At 39.7% G+C, this 24,963-nt stretch overlaps 1 non-coding gene across 1 annotated transcript in view; it reads left to right on the forward strand.

Annotated features, from left to right (window-relative positions):
- LOC119865885 overlaps positions 1–24,963 on the forward strand; it is a 45,577-nt gene that overhangs the window by 13,665 nt on the left and 6,949 nt on the right. The window contains exon 2 of the transcript XR_005378431.1: positions 10,614–12,480. This is a non-coding gene — a transcript (translation initiation factor IF-2-like). The remainder of the gene's footprint in view (positions 1–10,613; positions 12,481–24,963) is intronic.

Consider the following 24,963-nt stretch of genomic DNA (forward strand, 5'->3'; position numbering starts at 1 on the left):
AAATCGTTTAAGTCCCACATTGGTCAGTAAACTCCCTGCCTTCTTTTCTTTTTTTAAAAAAGTCTTATAGATTGATGTATTTATATTGTAGAGGGACCTTGAGAACATCCACAGAAATACAGCTTCTCTTCAAGTCTTTTGAGTTTGGAGTTGGGTGGATTGTTTAGAGTGGTCTCTATAACTTTTACCTGGGAGTAGCCTGAGAGTTTTGCCTGATTCTCCCTATAGGTGTCCCCTAGGCCAAGTCACACCCTTTTGGCTGCAAGCACCAAAATCCCAATTTAAATTAGCTTAGACAAAAAAGTCAATTTCATAACAATGGAGGATGTTTGCTCCACTTGCTCTGAGCATCAGCCTCCTTGTTCTCTCTCATTGCAAACTATCTTTTAACACAGAAACTTGACTGAGAGCTCCTGAGTTCTTCAGGCAGCCACATTGGCCACCTGCAGAAAAACTACGTCAACTCTCTGGGCCATAAGTCCAAGAAAAGTCCAAGGAAAGTGCTCCTTAGGCCACAAGACTCCCAACTCTGATGGGAGGTGGAGATATGCATGTGTAAAGTTATAACTGTAGCTCCTGAGAGAACAATCTGGATGGAACGAAGGGGAAGTGTTCTTAAAGAAGGAGATAATCCTGAGTAAACAATATGCATCTACTCTAGTAGTACTGGAAAAAAAAAAGTGTGAGGGAATAGGAGTAAATGATGAATGAGAAACTCATTTTGGAATATTTTATGTGAGGTCAAGGGAAAAAAGAAGGTCAAATTTCCCTGAGAAAGTAAGGAATCATGAAAAACTTTATCTAAGATACACTGGGACATCACCAAAATGCTGACAAATGTTATGCCTCTCATTTACTTTCAAATACTTCGGTAAAAAACAAACAGATGAAACAAATGGCAAGATGTTAATATTAAAACTAGGCAATGAGTATATAGGCATTCATTATTCTAGTCCTTCTGTATGCTTGAAATTTTTTCTTAAGAAAAAGAAAAAAGACAAATTCCAAAGTGGATCTCAAAAAAGAAGCAAGCGGCTCATGAGGGAAAGATTAGTCAATATGTGGAGCTATCCTATACTTACAGACAATAGAACTGAAGGGGTCTTTACGATATCCAACAATCCAGTTTTTTAGACTTTGCTTCTGGTTCTGTCCCTAAAATATGTGTTGGGGTAAATCACCAAAATTCTGTGAGACTTAGTTCTGTTTGTAAAATGAAAAAGCTGGCTTAGCTGATCTCATTTTTCCCTTTTTAATTGAGATAAAATTCAATTAATGTAAAATTCACTATAGGAATCATTTTAATTGTACAATTTGGCGACTTTGAGTGCATTCACAGTGTTGCACAACCATCACCACTGTCTACTTCCAGAGCACTGCATCATCCCAAAAGGAAACCCTGTACTCACATTAAGTGGCCCCTGGAAACTACTTCTATGCTTTTTGTCTGTATGGATTTAGCTACTCTGGACATGCACATTTACATTTATGTGGTTGTGCAGCCATCCCCACTGTCAGTCTCCAGAACTTTGTTGTCCTGCATAACTGAAACTCTGCACCCATTGAGCAATAACTCTCCGTTTCCTCCCTCCCCTGCCCAATGGTGCATCCCCTGGCAGCCACCATTCTACTCCCAGGCTCTATGAAATTGACTACTCCAGGTATCTGGTACAAATAGGATCATACAACACTTGTTCTTTTGTGTCTGGCTTATTTCACTTAGCTTGATGTTTTCAAGGTCTATGCATGTGGCAACATATGTAAGAATTTCGATTCTTTTTATGGCTGAGTAATATTCCATTGTATGGTTATACCATTTTGGGGGATTTTTTTGTGGGTTTTTTTTTTTATTGTTTTTTAAAGATTTTATTTATTTGTAAGAGAAACGGAGATAGAGAGGCAGAGACATAGGCAGAGGGAGAAGCAGGCTCCATGCAGGGAGCCTGATGTGGGACTCGATCCAGGGACTCCAGGATCATGCCCTGGGCCAAAGGCAGATGCTCAACTGCTGAGCCACCCAGGCGTCCCCATTTTTGTTTATCCATTCATCAGTAGATGGACACATGGGTTGCTCCCACCTTTTGGCTATTGTGAATATTGCAGCAATGCACGTTGACATACAAAGATCTGTTCAAATTCCTATTTTTAGTTCTCTTGGAATTCCACATAGGATTGGGATTGCTGGGACATTTGTTAATTCTTTGTTTAACTTTTTGGAAAACCACCAAACTGTTTTCCAAAGCAGCTGCATCATTTTACACTCTCATCAGCAATGTATCTGTATAGCCTTGCCATCAATTATTTTCCTTTTTTTCTTATTATATCCATACTAAAGGTATAAAATGGTATCTCGTGGGTTTTTGGTTTGCATTTCCCTAATGACTGATGATGTGGAGTATCTTTCCATGTGCTTATTGGCCATTGATATATCTTAGTTGGAGAAATACCTATCCAAGTCCTTTGCATATTTTTAATTTGGGTTGTTAGTCATTTTGTTGTTGTGTGGTAAGTGTTCATATACTCTGGGGCTAGATCCTCATCATATATATGATTTGCAAATATTTTCTCCCATTATATCTATGGGTTCTTTTTTTTTTTTTTTTCCTTTAAGGAAACTTGTATGTCCTACTACAGCAGAAATGGGGAAATTATCAGTTTGTGCAAACCATACTTTCCTGAAATGGATCCTTATACCATATTCTTTTTAATACTGGCTAACTGCTGCAACATTATTCCTGCATTTTTAATATCCAGCCAACATGGATACCTCTGCTCCTCTGTTTTGGCCTTCAGAGCTGCTTCCTGTCTCAGGCAGCTTTCTTTTCTAAGTTCAGGCTTGTTAAAGACTCGTTTCTTTTGATAGCCCTCTTGCCTTCAGTAACCATCAAGACGCATCTGCCACTGTCAGGGCAATCATTACATAGCTGATCTTCCCCCAGATCTTGTTCTTTGCACCGTCAAGCACCTCGTACAAGACAGTCTCTGGGATTTCATCTTCCTTTTTTTTTTTTTTCTTAAGATTTTATTTATTTATTCATGAGAGACACAGAGAGAGGCAGAGACATAGGCAGAGGGAGAAGAAGGCTCCCTGTGGGGAGCCCGATGCGGGACTCGATCCCAGGCCCCTGGGATCATGACCTGAGCCAAAGGCAGATGCTCAACCACTGAGCCACCCAGGCGTCCCTCATCTTCCTTTTTGAACCCACCTGACCGTGTCAGGATCTTCCTCTTCCAATGCGTAGGTTTGCGTAATGGCACTCTGTGGCTGTAAGTGTAAGCTTTGGGACTTTCTTGTGGTTTGGGGCAAAATCCATTTATGGCCTTGACATCAGAGTTTCTGGTAAATCTTAGAGATGAGGAAACATCTCTTTCTTATCATCTACAATAACTTCCCGCCACCCTGTGCGGGCGGCACAAGCTCCCCATGCCACTTACTCTGCCGACCTGCCAGTACCTCGTGGGTGGTGACAGCACGGGCATGTTCAATGTCACCAAACACCACTTGTCTTTTCACTTTCTTAATAGTATTTTTAGATGCACAAAAGTTTTCATTTTGATGCAGTCCAATTTATCTATTTTTTTCTTTTGTTTCTTGTGCTTTCTGTTTTGTATCTAGGAAACCATTGCCAAATCCAAGGTCACAAAGATTTGCCTTTATGTTTTCTGAGAGTTGTATAGTTTTAGCTCTTACATTAAGGATTTCGATACATTTTGAGATAATTTTTTTTTACATGTCTAATTGTCCAAGCACCATTTGTTGAAGCGAGAATTTTTCCTACCACATGATCTTGGCATTTATGTCAAAAGTCAGTTGACAAAGATGTATGGGTTTATTTTTGGCCGCCCTATTCTATTCCACCGATCTATATGTTTATCTTTACACCAATACCGCACTGTTTTGATCACTGTGGCTTTGCAGTAAGTTTTGAAGTAGGAAAACCTGAGTCCTTGTTGCTTTGGCTACGTAGAGTCCCTTGAAATTTCCTAAGGATTTTAGGATCAACTTGGCTTTTTCTGGAGAAAAAGGCAGGGAGTTTTGATAAGAATTACACTGAACTTATAGATCACTTTGGGAATTATTGCCATATTAACAATATCAAATCTTCCAATCCATGAGCACAAAATGTCTTTCCATTTATTTAGGTTTGCTTTTATTTCTTTCAAGAATGTTTTGTAGTTTTGTAGTGTGCAAGTCTTGAACCTCCTTATGTTTATTTCTAAGTATTTGATTCTTTTTGATATTTTTATAAATGAAATTGTTCCCTTACTTTGTTTTTAGGATTGTTCATTGCTGTACATAGAAATACATCCGTTTTTTTGTATGTTGATATGGAATTCTGTAACTTTGCTAAAGTCATTTATTAGCTCTAAACTTTTTTGTGTGGATTCTTTATGAGATACTATATAAAAGAGCATGTTATCTATAAGTGGTTTTACTTGCTCTGTTCCTCTTTCCTATATTTTCTTGCCACATTTCTTTGGCTAAGCCTTCCAGTGCAATGTTGAATAGAAGATGGTGAAGATGAGCAATTTTGTCTTGCTCCTGGTCATTGGCGGAAACTTTTAAAACTTTCACAATTGTGTATAATGTTAGCTGAGTGTTTTCAAAAATGCCCTTTATCATATTGAGGAAGTTGTCTTCTATTCCTACTTTCATGATTGCTTTTATATCATGGAAGTACGTTGAATTGTGTTAAATACTTTTTCTTTGTCAATTGAAATAATCATGAGATTCCCCCCCGCCCTTTGTTCTATTTACATGCTGTATTTTATTGATTGATTTTCAAATGTTGAACCACTCTTGTAATCCTGGGATGGATGAAATCCAGGACTCTGTTTAGATTCTGTTTGCTAGTAGTTTGTTGAGGATTTTTGTATCTATATTCATAAGGGGTACTGGTCTATAGTTTCTTTTTCTTGTGATATCCTTATATGGCTTTGGTATTAGAGTAATACTGGTAAAGTATTGGTATTACTGGTAATCAGTCATACTGATAAAAAGGATTAGCAAGTGTTCCCTTCTATATTATTTTTTAGAATATTTTGAGAAGTATTGATGTCAATTCTTCTTTAAATATTTGGTAGAATTTACCAGTGAAGCAAACCATCTGTTCCTTTTTGAGAAGCCTCTTAAATACTGATCAAATCTCTTCACTTGTTATAGATTTGTTAAGATTTTCTGTTTCTTCTTAAGTCAGTTATAGTAGTTTCACCTAGGTTCTCTCCTTTGCTGGAGTCTGTTCACAGTATTTTTTTTTTTATTTATTTTATTTTTTTTTTAAATTAGTTTCAGAGGTAGAATTTAGTGATTCATCAGTTGCATATAATATCCAGTGCTCGGGATCCCTGGGTGGCGCAATGGTTTGGCGCCTGCCTTTGGCCCAGGACGTGATCCTGGAGACCCGGGATCGAATCCCACGTTGGGCTCCCGGTGCATGGAGCCTGCTTCTCCCTCTGCCTGTGTCTCTGCCTCTCTCTCTCTCTCTCTCTCTGTGACTATCATAAATAAAAAAAAAAAATATCCAGTGCTCATTAGATCAAGTGCTCTTCTTAATGCCCACCACCCAATGATCCCTTCTCCCTACCCACCTCCCCGCCCAGCAACCCTCAGTTCGCTTCCTAGAGTTCAGTGTCTCTTATGGTTTGCCTCCCTCTCAATTTTCATCTTCTTTTTCCTCTCCTTCCCCTATGTTCATTTGTTTTGTTTCTTAAATTCCACATATAAGTGAAATCATATGGTATTTGTCTTTCTCTGACTTATTTTGCTTAACATAATATCCTCTCGTTCTATCCACATTGTTGCAAATGGCAAGATTTCATTCTTTTTGATGGTTGAGTAATATTCACACACACACACCTACACACACATATATACACACCACATCTTCATCCATCCATCCATTTGTTGATGGATATCTAGGTTCTTTCCATATTTTGGCTATTGTGGACATTGCTGCTTTAAACATTGGGGTGAATGTGCCCCTTTGAATCGCTATTTTCATATGCTTTGGATAAATACCACGCAGTGTAATGATGAGTTATAGGGTAGCTCTATTTTTAACTTTTTGAGGAACCACCATATTGTTTTCCAAAGTGGCCATTCATAGTATTTTATAATCCTTATTATTTCTGTAGTGTCAGTAGTTATGTCCCAACTTTCATTTCTGACTTGAGTAATCAGCCTACTCTTTTTCTCTTGATCTTTTAATTTAAAAATTTGTCAATTTTGTTGAGCTGTTTTCAGAGAATTAGCTCTTGGTTGTCTTTTTCTTTTCTTTTTTTTTTTAAAGATTGTATTTACTTATTTGACAGAGAGAGAGAGACAGAGACATAGGCAGAGGGACAAACAGGCTCCATGCAGGGAGCCCGACGTGGGACTCGATTCCGGATCTCCGGGATCACGCCCCAGGCCAAAGGCAGGTGCCAAACTGCTGAGCCTGAGCCACCCGGGCTGCCCAGCTCTTGGTTTTCTTGATTGTTACTGTTGTTTTTCTATTCTCTATTTGGTTTATCTCCACTCTAGTAATTATTATTTCCTTTCTCCTTCTATCTTTGGATTTAGTTTGCTTTTATTTATCTAGTTTCTTGATGTACAGGTAGGTTATTGATTTGCTTTTTTTTTTTTTTTTCTTTTTTAACATAGGGATTCCCAGCTATAAATTTCCCTCCTGGCACTGGTTAACTGCATTCTGTAAATTTGGGATATGTTGTTGTGTTGACATTTTCATTTGTTTCAAAGTAATTTCTAAGTTGTCTTGTGATTTGTTTGCCGATCCAATTGTTGTTTAAGAATATATTTAGTTTTCATGTATTTTTAAAATTTCCAGGTTCTCTTCTGTTACTGATTTTAAGTTTTATTCCATTATGATCAGATAAGATACTTTGTTTGATTTTGATATTTTAAAATTTATTAAGACTTCTTTTGTGGCTTAATATATTCTCCAGTCTACTCTGGAGAATGTTTCATACACACTTGAGAAGAATCTGTATTCTTCTGTTTTTGGATGGAGTGTTCTGTATACGTCAGTTAGTTCTGGCTTATAGCATTATTCAAGTCTTCTATTTCCTTGATGATCTCTCGTCTAGTTGTTCTATCCATTATTGAAGTGGTATATTGAGATCTCCAACTATTATCATAGCATTGCCTACTTCTCCATTTAATTTAGTCTGTTTTTGCTTTGTGAATTTTGAGGCTCTTTTATTATGCATTTTTATTAGGTCATATATTTTGGAGCTATATTCTTAGGTTTTATACCTGGAGGTCCCTGTATATTTTAGAGCTTTTTTATTTGGGAATCTTTTATTAGATTTAGTTGACATATCTTCTTGATGGATTGATGCTTTTATCAATATATGTCTTTATTTTTCTCTTGTAACAATTTTTTTTTCTTATGGCCTACTTTATCTGAGAGTAGTAAAGCTACCTAACCTTCTTTTGATTACTATTTACATGGAATCTTTTTCCATCTTTTTGTTTTCAACCTATTGTCACAGGATGTAATGAGCACTGCGTATTATAAAAGACTGATGCATCACTGACCTCTACCTCTGAAATCAATAATACAGTCTGTGTTAATTAATTGAATTTAAATAAGAAAAGAAAAACACAAATGAGAGTCTTGTAGAGACAATAGAGTTGGATAATTTTTAAATGTAACTAATGTAATCAGTTTAATTATGTTAATGTCTATCTTCTCATTAGAGAGTTTAATACATTTCATTTAATGTGATTATTGATAAGAAAGTACTTACTCTGGCCATTTTGCTATTTGCTTTCTATATGTTTTATACCATTTTGCTTCTCAGTGCCTCATTCATGCCTTCTTTCATGTTTAACTTTTTCCTGTTGCACTGTTTTGTTTCTTTTCTCATTTCTTCACCTATATATGTTTTAGTTATTTTCTTAGTGATTGCTCTGGGGGTTAATTGTTAACAACACTGTTATCTATAAGAATCTGGTTTGAATATTTGCTAAATTAGTTGCAATAACTTTGCTCCTGGGGTGGCTAGGTGGCACAGTTGGTTAAGCATCAGACTCCTGGTTTCAGCTCAGCTTGTGGTCTCAGGGTCATGAGATCGAGCCCTGTGTCAGGCTTCACATGGAGTCTGCTTGAGACTCTCTTTCCCTCACTCTCTGTCCTTCCCACTCATGCTCTCTCTCAACCTCTCTCTCTCTCTGTAAAATAAGTAAATAAATATTTAAAAGAACTTTGCTTCTATGTAACTCTGTATATGTTATAGCCCAATTTTATGTTGCTGTTGTCAAAATGATATCTTTCTACATGTTAACATAGATTTACAATTATTGATTATACATGTGTCTTTAATTGTATGTGAAAAAAAACCCAAGAAGTTACAAACCAAAAATATAATAATGCTGGGTTTTGTATTACATATGTAATTACCTTTACTGTGTTCTTTACATCTTTATAAGGCCACAGGTTACTGTGTATTGTCCTTTTACTTCAGCCTAAAGGACTCACTTCTTGTAGGGCTGGTCTACTATGACAGATTTCCTCAGTTTTTGTTGATCTGAGAATGTCTTAATTTCTATTTCATTTTTGAAGAATGGTTTTTGTCAAATATAGAATTCCTGGTTGAAAGTTTTTCTTTCAGTACTTTGAATTTGTCATCCACTGCCTCTGGCTTCCATAGTTGCTCATGAGAACTTGGCTGTTAACTTTATTGCTAGTCTCTTTTACATAGAGAGAAGTTTTACAAGAGAGAAGTTATCTCTCTCTTGCTGCTTTCAGGATTCTCTCTGTCCTGAGCTTTTGACAACATGATTATAATATGTCTTAGTGTGTATCTCTTAGATTTTATATTACTTGGAGTTCATTGAGCTTCTTGGGTAAAAGTCTCATGTCTCTCATCAAATTGGGAAGTCTTGGCCATTATTTCTCCAAATGTTCTTTCTGTTCCTTTCTCTTCCTTCTTTCCTTCTGGGGCTCCTATTCTGTGTATATTGGTATGTTTGTGGAACATTCCACAGGTATCTTAAACTTTGTTCATCTTTTTCTTTCCTTTTTTTTTTTTTTAAAGATTTTATTTATTTATTCATGAAAGACACAGAGAGGCAGAGACACAGGCAGAGGGAGAAGCAGGCTCCATGCAGGGAGCCCGACGCAGGACTCAATCTCGGGACTCCAGGATCACGCCCTGGGCTGAAGGCGGCGCTAAACCACTGAGCCACCCAGGGATTCCCCTGTTCATCTTTTTCATACTTTTTTTCCTTCTGCTCCTCAGATTGGACAATCTCATATTCACTGGTTCTTTCTTCTGCTTACTCAGATTTGCTTTGGAAACTCTCTAATCAGTTTTTCATTTCAGTGATTACACTTTTCAATTCTAGAATTTTTATTTGATTTTTTTGGTAATTTCTATATCTTTATTAATATTCTCCATTTGGTGAGACATCATGCCCCTTGTTCCTCCTCCCCCCCAATGGTTTCTTTAGCCATTTGAGTATATTTAAGACAGTTGATTTAAAATTTTGCATGTTAAGTCCAGTATCTGGACTTCTTCAAAAACTATTAATTTCTTTCTTCCTGTGACTAGTTCTTTCTTTTGTATGTAATTTTATAACCTTTCATTAAAAATTTGATATTTTGAAGGTTATAATGTGGCAACTTTGGAAATCACTTTCCCCCACTCTATGATGTGCTGTTACTGTTTGTTTCGGCTGTTGTTGCCTATTTTTAAAATGACTTTTCTGAACTAATTTTTAAAATATGTATTTTTCTCATGTGTGGCCACTTAAGTTTCTGTTCCATTAGCTTACCAGTTGGCTAGTAGCTAAGATTTTCTTTAATGCCTGGAGCCAAACAACAACAACAACAACAACAAACACTAAAAAAAACTCTTAAGTCTTTTTAGATGGTCTCCATGTTGTGCTGCTCCTTTAATATTTGGCCAGGCCATTTACTTCCTGCTTGCATGGAGCTTGAAGGTCAGCCAATGATGAGGTCTTTGAATCTTCTCAAGTCCTTTCTGAGCATGTATGCAGCCCAGGCACACATGTGGCCTTCTAGATTCTCTCTATTAAATGGGAGCATTTAAAAGCCCATAATCCCTGAAATGTGCCCTTCTCCAGCCTCTTTCTTCCCAATATTTTGGCTTTCCTGTTACTTGCCCTGCCGCTTATACATTTGCTTTTAAATGTTTTTGGCAAATGTCACCCAGGAAGCCACATTAGAGCTGAGGCATGTGAAACAAAGGCAGGTCCTTGAGCAGAACCTTCAGAGAACTTTGGGGGAGCTTCAGGGAACTACTTTAGGTCAAAATGTAGATCCACGGTTCTTTAAGAATAAGATTGGTGTTGATTCCTCTGTGACTAATCACCTGCACCAGGAAAACAGTGCAGTCTATAGCTCAGTTGGGAAGTGGGGGATGGTAATGAAGTAAGCTAAAATGCCACAGAGCTCTCTTACTAAAATTCAGCTTTTTTATAGGTCATTAAGTTTTCCCCTGGTTGCTGGGAATTTTGTTTTTTTGTTTTTTTGAATTAGATTCTAGGATTCTGAGGAGGTTTACTGTAACAATTTTTGCCAGCTTGTTCATTGCTTGTATGGAGGGATGAAGGTTCAGGGTTCTCTACTCTGCTATTTTCACAGATATCTGTCCAATGGAGAGAGTGAGTGATATGGGTATGATGTTACTGATTCCAACAAAAGGGTAGCATCCAGTGCAGATCCCTTCAGACTTCTCTTGGAGTCTTCAGAGTTGGATGCCTGAGAAGATGGAAAATCTTGGCTGAACTCTGGAGAGCAAGCATGCCCCTTTTGTGGGGTCTACTTTGAGGAAACTTATCCTATAATGTATGCACACAGCTTCTGTCTAAGCTGCCTTGACTCCTTGGTGATATAGACTGACAAAGGCTTTTCACACACAAAGTGCTTTCAGTTATCCTGGAACAAGTAAATCCAGGAAAACCTGGCAGCAGGATACTTGGTGAACCTTTTCAGAAAGTTGGACTCCAGAGTACAGCACTGAACATGGGCCTTAGGATGGCAAACTTCTAATGTGACCGTAACAGAAAACTCAGAAAATAATCTCTCTCTTCCTTTTACCTGAACTATTTTGAAGACCTCTGCTTGATGTCTTGCAAACATCTTATGCTTCACCTGCCTATAGCATTTGGTGAGAAAGAACCAGGATAGGCTATTTGTTCTCCCCAGTGTCTCGACATTTCTCAGATACAGAAGATCCAGATCAACATGGCCCTTGGGAGGCTGGTGACTTCTGGGACTAGGGTACTCATGCCTGTGGAGAGCATTTAATGCTATATGCTCAAATTCTATGTGAATACGGATTCGGATCCACTAACCATCACTAACTGTCTCACGTTCCCTGAGACGTGGGGTGTCAGATGTGGGTGTGTCAGATGAAGTCTGATAGAATCCTGAGACATTCCTCCCTGGGCTTTTGTCCTTGGCTTCTCCACTTTGCTTCTGGCTACAACTATTGGAAGATAGAAACGGGGGAAAGGTAGAAATGGGATACAGGTGTTTGCTTAGAGTCTGCACATTGTCAAGGAACATTCCCCTATGTCTTCAGAGCTTAGATTCCAAGTTGTGAGCCTCAGAGGAGGATATGAAGTTGTGTTATCTGAACCCAGGACCATTCTCCACATGAACCTAAACTTCTAGAATATGGACCTCTTCCTGGTTTGACCTAAAACCCAACTCATTTTGTGATGCCTCTGATGGTTTCCATCTCTACAGATTCAAAAATGTGTCTGCCTCAGGGCCTTTTTTCAACCTTGTGTCCTAGGACCCCAGGCAAGGGTGAGAATGTGAAGATCTGTCCCAAGGGAGCCACAAATACTGCAGTTTGGCCACACTCACCCTAAGAAAACATATAAACTCTGTCCAAAATAAAAACCAAGTGGGAGGAAACTGCTGACTCCTATAGGCCCCAGATCTTTCATTATTACAGGTGTTGATAAGGTTGAGAATGCTCGTGGGTTTTTTTTCCCCCCTCCTGATAAGGAAACTCTAGGATAAAAACAAAACAAAACAACAAAAAAAAACACTGCTAAAATAAGTCTTCAATGACTGGCTTAATTCTAACTGCTAGGTTTTGCTTAGGTTGAGACAGTACAAACCAAAGGGCATTATAATTGTGGTTTTGTGGTTTTATTTTTACATGTTTCTGAGAGGACATATCCATGAATTGCTGCTTTAGGAAGAAACTATGGGCTCCTTTGTGGACAGTATCCAGGATGAATCTGTGTAAAATGCCAATGAAAATACTCCCAGTCAAAACATGAGGTGTGTGGGTGAGCTGTGAACAAAGAAAACGTCATCACATTGAAAGCTTGAAGTGCCAAGCAAGAAAGATGACCAATAAGCAAATGAAGCATCCAACTGAACAAGGCAAAGGAGGGCTCAGAAAGAGAAGATTTTAAAAGGGAATGTACTTGTAAAGAAAACAAGGAACTCAGACTTCAGAAGGATTCACTCCCAAATAGAGGACCACGTAAGTATTTGATCAAATAAACCACAAAGTTGTCAAGGTTACAAGTTTATATTAGTGTGTTAATGCTGACAGTAGACAACTTCCTTACATGACTATAATCATGAAAACCAAGATATATTCCCAGATATCAACATAGCAAAGTCAGGAGTAGAATTGCTTTTGTTTGGAAACCAGGTTTATAGGATATCCAACATCTTAATAGCTTGGAGACCTGAGCCAGTTAGAGCGGCTCTATTATTTTTATCTCAGAATGCAAAGCGCTTTATTTTTTTTCCCAATTGCCATCTATGAAGTGCTGAGTTTTGTTGGAAATAGTGTAATGTGTCAGTGTTGGCTTCCTGCATCCCTCCTTTGGTTGAGGTCATGCCACTAAGATGTGGATTTGACAGCAGAGTTGGCTTGTAATTGTTGTTTTTGAATTCGTGATCATTAATTGGTGGTTTTAGTGTTACCTGACATAATTATATAAGAGTAACTAGAGTTATTTTCATAGAAAAGGACTTTCTATGAAAGTCCTTTTAACAGTTATCAAAACTAGTTGCATAATATGAAGGCCTAAAAGTACACTTTGGGGGGGATTTTGTTCAGCTCTTAGGGTCATAATTTCCTTTTATGTTCAGAAGTATTTTATTGCCCTCATCAGATCTATTGGGATTGGGAACTGAGAAACTAATTCAATCTACCAGATCAAGCTGAAGTAACTAGGACTGGAAGGGTCCCCATGTTGGTTAGTGTTCTGGCCTGCAAGAGAGTCAGGTTCAAAATATATATAAGGGGAGGATCTGGTAAGCCACGAGCAGACAGCAGGCAAATTTTCCTGGGAGGAATTTGTAGATATCTTTTCCACCTCTGAACCAGCCCTTAAGAGTGGGCTTTTCATACTTAATTCGAGAAGGATTAAACATTTAAATGTATAAAGGTGAGACCTTTAAACATTTAGAAATAGAAGACTATCTTTTTAAAAAATATTTGTGTAAGGAAAAAGTACTCAAGACACAAAAAGCTCTAATCAGAAAGATGGACACATCTGACCTTTTTAAAATAAAGAACTTCTGTTCAATGAAAGATACCAACAAAGAAGGGCAAAAACAATCTATGAATGAGGAGAAGATATTTGCAATGCCTGGAGCAAATGGAGAAGGTAGCATTCAGATCAATCTTATAAAACAAACAGAAAAAGACAACAAACCAATGGAAAAACCATCCCAAAAGAGATTTCACAGGAAGAAGAAATACAAAAGGTAAATAAACATGAAAAATTGCTCAGCTTCTTTAGTAATGAAGGAAATGCAAACCCAGACTATAATGAATTTAGCATATAAAACCCACTAAAATAGCTAAAGTTAAGAAGTCGTATAATCACAAGTCTCAAAGATGAATAGAAACTTTTACACACTGCTGGTGGGATGATAAATATACACACCCACTTTGGACACAACTTGGTAATATCTTGGTAGTTGAACATTCTATTATCCTATGACCCAGCAATTCCATCAGTATATATACCATGACTTTTGCACGTGTGCATAGGGAGACATCCATAAGGACATTCATGGGAAGAGTAAAACTTCTAATTTCTTTTTTTTTTAATATTTTATTTATTTATTCATGAGAGACACACACAGAGAGAGAAGCAGAGACACAGGCAGAGGGAGAAGCAGGCTCCCTGCAGGGAGCCCGATATGGAACTCAATCCCAGGACCCCAGGATCACACCCTGAGCCAGAGGCAGATGTTCAACTACTGAGCCACTCAGGCACCCAAACTTCAAATTTCTACTTTCCTTTCTGAAAGCATTGGATAGATGCAGAGGTCTGCATCTCTGCCTCAATACTGAAGTCACCTAGAAGGTTTGTTCTGCTTAATACCTTGGGGCAATGCTTAAGAACAAACTAAGATGATGTTCCTACAGCTCCCCATTCTTTTTTTATTCTGGATAATTTTAAATATCATCTGACTGGCAAGTCACCTCCAATAAAATAGAAACTGAAAATAGATGTTTCTTCTTCCTTGTCTAGACTATTTAATTTTGTTCTCCTGTGCTATTGTCTAGTTCCAAAAGCAGCAGTTAGTGTGAAATTTGTAGGAAGGATGCTATTCAGAGTTAAACTTTATTATGTAGGAATCCAGTGAAAATCCAACAGAAAAAAATGTAGATATTTCCAAAAGATGCTAAAAACTATTCAAAAGGTGAAGAGGGACGCCTGGGTAGCTCAGTGGTTGAGCGTCTGCCTTCGGCTTCAGGGTGTGATCCTGGGATCCGGGATTGAGTCCCGCATCGCGCTTCTTGCAGGAAGCCTGCTTCTCCCTCTGCCTGTGTCTCTGCCTCTGTGTGTGTGTGTGTGTGTGTGTGTGTGTGTGATGAATAAATAAATAAAAATCTTTTCAAAAAAATTGAATAATTCATAGACATAATTTCTGTAAAATAGAACATTCAATCATTAGAGTTGGAAATTGAATAAATGAATGGATGATTGAATGAACGGTTGATTCAAAATGCATCATTAGTGAATTGGAAATAATAGACTGTGTCACTTGGTCCTAAAAATATTCCCCTAAGGAATCACTAAGAATATGGGAGACTTTTAAAAAATAATACCTGAGGGGCACCTGGGTGGCTCAGTGGTTGAGTGTCTGCCTTTGGCTCAGGTCATGATTCCAGGATCCTGAGATCAAGTCCTACATCAGGCTTCTCACAGGGAGCCTGCTTCTCCCTCTATGTCTCTGCTTCTCTCTCTGTCTCTCTCATGAATAAATAATAAAATCTTAAAAATACTGGAGCTCTAGATAAATTGAATTAGAATCTGTCAAAGGACTTCACCATTATTTATTTCTTAAAAGCCCTCGGGTAATTCTAAACTATAACAGCTTTGTGAACCAGAGAGTCATGGCCTGTGCTCCAAGTGAGGGCCAAAGTCAACATCACCTGGGATATTGTTAGAATTTAGAATATTGGCCCTGACCCAGACCTATTGAATCAGAGTCTACAGTTTAACCAAGTCCCCCCCCAGGTGGTGTGTAACAAAGTTTGAGAAGCTCTGGGTAGTCCAAATCGCTTTCCTTCCTGCATGCCATTTTGCCATTTCTTTGATCAGGAGATTGGGGAAAGTTGTTTCTTTTTAAGATTCTTATTCCTACTTTAATCTGGAAGTGGCTCAAATCACCATTTTGATAAATCTGATCATAAATAATAGAATAAACAGGTACATTAAAAATGTTCAACATCACTTATCAGAGAAATGCAATCAAAATTGCAATGAAATATCACGTTACACCAGTTAGAATGGCCAATATCAAAAAGACAAGAAATAGCAAGTATTAGCAAGGATGTGGAGAAAAGGGAACCCTCATGCACTGTTGGTGGAGATGTAAATTGGTGTAGCTACTGGGGAAAACAGTATGGAAGTTCCTCAAAAAAACAAACACACACACAAAAAGAACTACCACATGATGCAATAATTTCACTTCTGGGTATTTACTTGAAGGAAATGAAACACTAACTTGAAAAATATGTGCACCCTATGATCACTGCAACATTATTTACAATAGCCAAGACAGGGAAACAACCTAAGTGTCCATTGATGGATGAATGGATAAAGGAAAAAAATATATAAAGTTCAGCCAAAACACAAGAAAATCCTACCCTTTGTGACAACATAGATGGATCTTAGGGCATTATGCTAAGTGAAATAAGCCAGACAGAGAAAGATAAATAGTATATGACCTCACTTATATGTAGAATCTAAAAAACAAAACTAAACTCACTAAGAACAGATTGGTGGTTGCCAGAGGAAGTGGGTAAGGGGTGGGATAAGTGGGTGTAGGGGGTCAAAAGGTATAAACTTCCAGTTATAAAGTACATAAGTCCTCGAGATTTAACATACAGTACGGTAACTGTAGTTAACAGTACTATATTCTGTATTTGAAGTTCCGAAGAGAGCAAATCTCAAAATTTTCCATCACAAGAAAAACATTTGTAACTACATGTGGTGATAGCATTAACTAGATTTCTTGTGGCAATCATTTTGCAATATATACCTATATCAAATCCTTATGTTGTAAACCTGACTTATATAATGTTATATGTCAATTATATCACACTTTTTATTTTTTTTTAATATTTATTTGAGAGAGAGAACAAGCTGAAGCAGGGGGAGGGGCAGAGGGAAAGAGAAAATCTCAAGCAGACCCCACGCTTAGCACAGAGCTCAATGCAGGGCTCAATCTTATGATCTTGATATCATGACGCAAGCCAAAATCAAGAGTTGGACACGTAAGTGACTGAGCCACCCACGCACCCCTATATCTCACTTTTAAATAATAAAGAAATAATCTATATTCTACCTCCAATCTAACCTTGAGCAAAAGTGCGAAGTAACAATCATCCTGTCCAACTGCCTTAACATCCTCACCCTCATCCCAGGATGACTTTTCTTTGAATTTCACTTTAAGCCTCAATGCTTTATATTTTTATACTGATTTTTGAAGATTCAGAAAAAAATGTTATTATAGAAAACTTCAAACATACATAAAATAATCTAGTATAATAAATCATCATGTACTACCGACCCAGCATCAATAATCATCAATTCATGGCTAATCTTATTTCATCCACGCCAGCACTCACGTCCTCCTCTTCTAAATTATTCTGAAGCAAATCCAATCATTAGCTCATTCATCTATAAACATTTCAATGTGCATCTCTAAAGGACATAACCTAAATTACCATTATAACACTTTAAAACATTAACAACACCCCTTAACACCATCAACACTCAGTTACTGATCACATTTCCCCATTGTCTTGTAATTTTTTCATACGTTGAAACTCTAACCCTCAATGTTTCTGTACTTGGAGATATGATCATAAGGAGGAAATAAGATTAAATGAGGCCATAAGAGTGGGGCCCTGAATCAGTAGGACTGCCCTCCTTTTAAGAAGAGGAAGATTCTATGTCAATTATATCTTAATAAAGCTGGGGGGGGGGTGGAGTTAGAAAGAAAGAGAGAGAAAGAAAGAAAGAAAAAGAGAATGAAAGGAAGAAAGAAAGGGAATGATGGGGAAAAAAAGAAACATCAGAGAGCTCTTTCTATTAACATGCATAGAAGAAAAAGCCACGTGAGGACACAGAGAGAAGGCAGCCTTTTACAGGAAGATAAGTCTCACCAGCAACCAACCCTGATGGCAACTTGGTCTTGGACCTACAACTTTCACAACTGTAAAAAAGTAAATGTCTGTTGTTTAAGCCACCCAGTCTGTGGAATTTTATTATGGCAGCCTGAGATGACTAATACAATTATTGAGAGCCTCTTTCACAGTAGATGGTCTGATGGGCATTTACATAGGATATATGTTTCTTTATGCTCCATGCCCATTCCGGAAGTCCCTCCACATAACTTCCCCCAGCCATATCACCAGACATGCAATTTATTTTTTCCAAGTCCCTAACAACCTGGTGCACCTGTTAGCCACTGCCCATGAACCAGACGGTCATCCCTCAGACCACCTTCCCTTGCATACAAAGTAAACCAGACATAGTACCTGAAACTCTGCCCACTGGGGAGGATTACCTTCACTCTCTTCTATAAGCCGTTCCCGAGTGGCACCCAAGCTATAGTTGGGTGGCATATCACTTTTATCTGGTTCCACCATATCACGTATGTCCACTGATAAATTTGGCCTCCACTCTTTCCTCTGTAAGTGCATATAGGGAAATCCCCCATCAAGCCATCAGTGTGTGTTGAGAGAGGGGCAGTGGAGCAGTAGAAAGAGGCATCACAGGAGCCTAAGCCACCTGATCCTGAAGCTGGCGGTTTCCAGATCTGTCAGAGACTGGTCTCATATTTATTTATCATTTACACTTTGCAATGTATCCCGCTGAGCACACCCAGGTCACGACAGGCAGTTCAACTCATGTGGTCATTCGTGACCCAGTCTCTATTAGGAATCTTAGGCAGTTCAGGAGCTGCTTTTCAAGTGAAAATAGTTGTCAGCAGTTGACTCTACTTGGGTCTTAGTGGTTCTGGACAGGGGCTCCTTATAGCATCTCTGCCACAGATCCTTCCACTTTATTGGGTCTGCAAGTCAGACTGCTTGTAATGCAGCTGGACTTCTTTTTCAGGGCCTCTTCACAGGGCACAGGACCTGAGCCCACTCAAAACTGGTAGCCTTGTAAGCTACATAATAATTAGGTCAGAGCAGCACACCCAACTATGGTTTAAGTTGCCTCTAAAATCCAAAGAAATCCATGAAGTGTTGCATGTGCAACACTGTAGTATTTGGGGCAAGGTGCAACAGCTGTACTTCACTTATAGAAGGAGGTATCTCAAACATGCTCCAGACCACTGGACCCCTACAAACCTCATCGATATAGTAGCCCCTGGACTTCCAGGGGGTTATCAACTGGCTCCTTGGCATGCATGTGTTTTACCAGGGTATTTAAGGTACTTGCCACCTCTTGCTCCCTGGATCCAATTGAGATAATGCCATCAGTGTAACGGACCAGTGTGATGTTTTGTAGAATATCAAGACAAACAAGTCTCTCCATATTATATTATGACAGCAGGATTTGATTTAGCCCTGAGGCAAGACCATTAGGATATAGTGCTGTCCCTGACACAGGAAGGCACACCACTTTTAATTATTTTTGCTGATAGAGAAGGGGAGTAGTGAAAGCAGTTTCTAGGTCATTAGCTGCATACCAGGTGCCAGAAAGTGTTGCCTTTGGAGCAGCCAACCCACAGCAACCCTGCTGAGAAAAAGCCAAGATAATAAATATGCCAACCACTCTCCAATCTCCTGCTAGTGCCTCCAATTAGCCAAATCCAACTGAAAGCCGACCCTATGACTCAGCCTGTAGGACACAAGGCAGAGAGGAGAAGGTAAAGATGGGGTCTGGAGTTGCAGATGCAGCCATCCACCATACGGTACATGAAATAGTACAGTTCACTGGAACATGACCACCATAATGGAACATTTGTATGCAAATGAATAAATGGACCCTGATCCAATGTTAAGGGAGGGTTCCTTTCTCAGACATAGAATTTAGGAGTTATGTCATTGAGCTGGAAGTTCTCTGGATCATATTGATTAAAGTTAGGCTGCCAGGACATGATGTACTCCCTATCTACAAACAATAGAAACAGAGATTGTACACACCTAGTTAGTGAAGGATTTTAGGTTCTGCAAAGTCTAGGGTCCTCTGCTGATTCATCATAGTTTCAGCAGTTTTCTTAATAATATCAAGTTTTATCACAACCGAATCCTCCCTTTTGCAGCTCAGGCTGGGACACATTCTTCCTTTTAGAGATTATTAGGAGGTACAGGGTATTGAAAAGATATTGGCATCTGTGGATGAACCTTGAGGAAATTATACTGAGTGAAATAAACTAGTCACAAAAAGGCAAATACTGCACAATTCCGATGATGAGGTGTCTAGAGTAGTCAAGACAGAAGTTAGAATGGTGGTTGCCAGGACTGAAGAAGGGCAGTGGGGGGAGTTGTTTAATGGATAGAGAGTTTCAGTTTTGCAAGATGGGAAGAGTTCTGCAGATGGATGGCGATAGTAGCCACACCAGAGTGTGAATGTTCTTAATGCCACTGAACTGTACACTTAAGAATGGTTAAAATGAATTTCGTGTCATGTATACTTTATCACAATTTTTAAAAGTTGGAAAAAAAAAAGGAAGTGGCACCTAATGTAGAAAAGCATGTAGGCTTTAGAGCTGCCCTGATTTGTTTTTATTTTATTTTATTTTATTTTAAAGATTTTATTTATTTATTCATGAGAGACACAGAGAGAGAGAGGGACAGAGACACAGGCAGAGGGAGAAACAGGCTCCATGCAGGGAACCCGATGTGGGACTCGATCCCAGGTCTCCAGGATCATGCTCTGGGCTGAAGGTAGGCGCTAAACTGCTGAGCCCCCCGGGATGCCCCCGAGATGCCCCAATTGATTAAAATCCCAGCATTACCACTTACTAGCTGTGTGATTTGGGCAAGTTACTTAACCTCTCAGATGCTCAATTTCCTTACTTATAAATTGGTGTTGAGAATGCTTATCTCACCAGATTACTGAGAGAGTCAGGGAGATAATGTACCTAAGCATCTCCAGCAGAAGTTATCAATGTTGATTCCCTTGCCATAATATATACCTGTTCATGCTTCAGATCTCAACCTTTCCTCTGGAGGCCCTTGTTACCCTTAAATCTGGTTAGGGAATCCTTCCTGCAACACTTATTGTGCTAATGCCAGAGCCGTCTGTTTAACTGTAATTACTCAAGAACATAAACTCCATGTGAGAAGGGACTGTGTCTTCTTCCTGGGTGTAACTCCAGAGCTGAGCAGATCCCACTGAAATGAGAAAGGATATAGAAAAACAGTAGAATGACATGGGGCCTTGAAAACAAGAAAGCACCATCCCTGGACAAGACATTTTGAAAAGTTTATAGAGGATAGAAAGTAGATGGGATCGTAACAGAATAAAATAGTTACCCCAGGCCACCATGGAAATGGTGGCTGTTTTTCCTGGCAGAACTCGGAAGAAATTCCAAGACCTGGAGTCAGGTTGGGAGAGAAGAGGTGATGAACCATCTATAGAATGAATGGCTCAATCAGTCCCTCCCCTCCATGCAGCACCATTTGCCCAGGTACAGCCCTGTGCACCCCTCCTCCAACAAAGTACAAGCTATGAAGGTGAAGGAATGGGGTGGGTAGGGGGAGGGCCTTGGGCGGGGGAAGCTGTGGATTGAGGCAGAACAGGTGCTGAGAGACCCAGGGCCCTCACAAAAAGCCACAAGGAGGAGACCCCACTCTCAGAGAAGATTCTTCCTTATTCTGGCAATTCTGAGAATCCTGGCTGTGGGGAAGACACGCCCATTTACCCAGAGTCCTCCTGCTTAACTCTTGTGCTGATGGGGGTGGAGTATGGGGGTGGGGTGAAGGAGAAGCCTTTTGGGTAAATAGGCCTGCCCATCTGCAAAGGAAGCTCAGGTGAGTCAACGGGAAAAGTCAATATATCCCATCATCTATCATCCATGTCAATCAAAATCATGAGGCATTTAGAAGAAATTCATGCTGTGAAAGCCCAATTTGCACAAACAGAACACATCGTTTCAGAGAGTGGGAGACAGATAATGGCAAGAAATAGAACTTGAAAACACTTTCTAATCTAAGCTCCAAAAGACATACTATCTATTGAAGAAAAGAATAGAAACAGATGGCCATGAGAAAAGAACACTCAGAAAGTGAAAAACTCTCAAAAATTAAAAGCACGATTACTAAAATGAAAACTCCGAATAAAAGAACTGAATGAAGTCAACTGTCAAATAGTGATCAGAAGAGATGGACAGAGAAAGGTTCCAAAATATGGAAGCAACCAGGAGGGAAGGTTCAGAAATGTGATTCCAACATCTATCTGTGAGGAGCTCCAGGCAGAGAGACTAGTGGATGAAGAGCCAGTATTTAAAGAAATAGCACGTAATTCCCCTGAACTGAAGAAAAACCTCAAGTGTTCAGATTCAAAGAAAGTTCTTGTTCACTCCCATTCTGTGGGTAAGGTTGGAGGGCGGTCTGTATCAATGTTGAGACATGTTCTGGGGGGAAAAAAAACTAACATTTTATAGAAAGGAAAGAAAATAAGTTTCTCAGGTGGAAATGAGGAATACACTGGCCCCAGATCTATCTGAAGGAACGTTGCCTGCTGAAAGACAGTGAAGCAATGACTCAGAGTTTATAAGATAAAAGGATTTCAACCAAGAATTCTATATCCTGTCAAACAAATAAGGTGAGGATAAAATAAAAATGGTAAGCACCCACAAAGGTTATCTCTATATATAGCCTTCCTGAAAAAAAAAATTCATTGAGGATGTATTCCTCTCAAGCCGAGGAGGAATCCAAGAAGAGGGAGTCGAGAATCTGAGAACCAAGGGAACTAGCTCAGGAAATCATTGAAAAGAAACCGCAGGGGGTCATTTGTGCAAAAGGCCTGGAAAGCTGTCAGTTCAAATTAAAGCAGGAAGTGAAAAGGCTCCAGGAAGAGCAACTTTAAGAACAAAATAGATTTCATTACACGCACTGAATATTGAGGAACCTGAAAGTTCCTAACGATAAAGCAAAAACATTTCAGTAACCGCATATAAACACGCACATACACATACACACAGAGAAGGAGATGAGAAACATCCTGTGGGGAAAACAAACACTCTGTAAGAAAGTCATGATCCAAATAAGAAACTAAAACACAACATGATTCTGAGCCATGTATAGAGTTCTGAAAAGTTTTCTATTTAATCATGACACAGGTTCAATGACATAGGGTATATTTCCTTTTCCGTGGGGTCAGTCACATTACTGGGTTTTGCAATGCACCTGATCCAGAGCACAAAGGACTTCATCGAGGTGTAGGAGAGAATGAAAATGTGAGAACACTGGCAGACTTGAAGAGAGAGATGGGGAGGGGAGGAGAGGCAGTAGGGCCCACAGGTGCCTGGGTGGCCTCATGTCCTGGGTGGGTGGCCGGCCACCAGGAGAGCTCAAAAGGGAAAGTAGTCACCCCCTGGGGAGCGGGGTTTGGAGAAGAGAAAGGAAAAAGAGGAGGAAGGGGGTTTTGTGCCTCAGCCTCCAGGCTTCAGCTGAGTGTGGCCTCCGTCTGCAGGCCCAGGTAGAGCACGGGAGAGGAGCCAGGTTCTCGGCTACCACTGCCTGTGTTGAGACCAGGGCCCAGTTTCCACCTCCCTGGGCTCTTACTGTTTCTCTTCTGTTTCTGGCCCTCCTAAGTCATTAGCTTGTTTCTCAGCAGTGCCTCTATTTTCTTTCTTGACTCTTGGTGTATTTCATTTGGCATCCTTAGTGTTTGTAGTGGATGAAATGCATCTTCTTGTACCATCTTGACTGGAAAGCCATTGTGTTACTCTTATAATTAAAAAAAAAAAAGTGGTATATGAAACCAGAGAATTCATTCATCTCTCTTCGTAGGATCCATTTTGCAGTATACTGATCCTGTGCAGTTATTATCCTTCTGTACACATGCAAACCAGAACTTAGCTTTCTTTTCTTTTTTAAGATGTTATTTATTTATTGGAGAGAGGGAGGCAGAGAGAGCAAGCGTGAGCAGTGGGGTAGGGGCAGAGGGAGAGGGAGAAGCAGGTTCCGCCCTGAGCAGGGAGCCCCACATGGGGCTCGATCCCAGGACCCTGAGATCATGACCTGAGCCCAAGGCAGACACTTAACCGACCGAGCCACCCAGGTGCCCCCAGAACTTAACTTTCAAGTCAACGTAGCCATTTGTCTTCTGAACTCCAAAATGTAGTATTCTGTGAGGGAAACTGAGGAACAGGAAAGCAAACCGCAGATGTTCAAGTCGCCCACCTGCCCTCTGCATGTGCCTGCCCCTCCAGTCCCCAATCCCTGCCCTCCGGAGGAGCATACACAAAAATCTCAGCGTTCAGAGAGTTCACTATATAATCTCCACATGCAGTATTTTAATAGCCAGTCCCTGTCAGCACGTTTCTCCTTACATGTCACCTGAAGTCACTTCTGCTCCCTTTTCCCTCCTTAGTCTTCAGTGGAGGTGAACAGCTGGCCACCCCCCTGTCCTCCTCCCTCCCCCTCTCCCTCTGCGTCAGCATCCTTTGTGTAGCGGAACATCACTATATAGTCACCTTCTAGCCATTCCTTTCTCTGGCTGACTCATTCCCATTCCTGAAAGTCCATCCTAGGTCTTATTGTTTTGAGCTGTTAGTCATTTTGGTGGCTTTTCTTTGAAATCCTCCCAAGAGCTTTCCTTTTTCTTTTAAGCCAAGGAGGGCAGAATGGGAAGGATACTCTGGTGAGCATTTCTGGGAGGACTGAGAACATAATCCTTTTTATGATTTTTAGGATCCAAGCATAAGAGGCAATAAAGCAAACCGTTGACAATCGTGCCCTAACAGATAAGTAAGCAAATACATAAGTCTTATGTTTGTCTTCATTTCTCTTGAATATTATCAATACGTTTCTCTCTCAGAGCCAGTTTGTTATCTACTAGGCTGTGGTAAGAAACCGCATTTTACTCCCTAATATCCATTCTTTGCTACTAGAGCCCCCAATTACTGCTGGGCCCAGGACCTGTCAGAGTAAAGACTACTTCCTAGCCTTGGAGCTGGATGGGACTCTGAGATCAAGCTCTGGCCAATGGAATGTTCATGGAAATGTTGGATGCTGCTACTGGCAAATATTTTCAAAGGGCTGGGGCAGGCCCATCCTCCTACCCGCCTTCTCCTTTCCCCTGCTTGGACAAGGAGATCAGGTGGTCAAGCTACTTTCCAGAACCATGAGGCAGCTCACTAAGGAAGGAGAAGCAGTTCCAGAAAAGGAACTTGGATTGAGATAATGGTGAATCCATTAGAGCAGCTCTGGACTGCCTAACTCCTAGTTTATTTTATGCATGAGAGAAATTAATTTCTCTTTTTCTAAACTGCTGGTTTGAATGTATGTGTGTGGGGA

Source organism: Canis lupus, chromosome 25 (assembly GCF_011100685.1).
Source record: "Canis lupus familiaris isolate Mischka breed German Shepherd chromosome 25, alternate assembly UU_Cfam_GSD_1.0, whole genome shotgun sequence".
Lineage (NCBI taxonomy): Eukaryota > Metazoa > Chordata > Mammalia > Carnivora > Canidae > Canis > Canis lupus.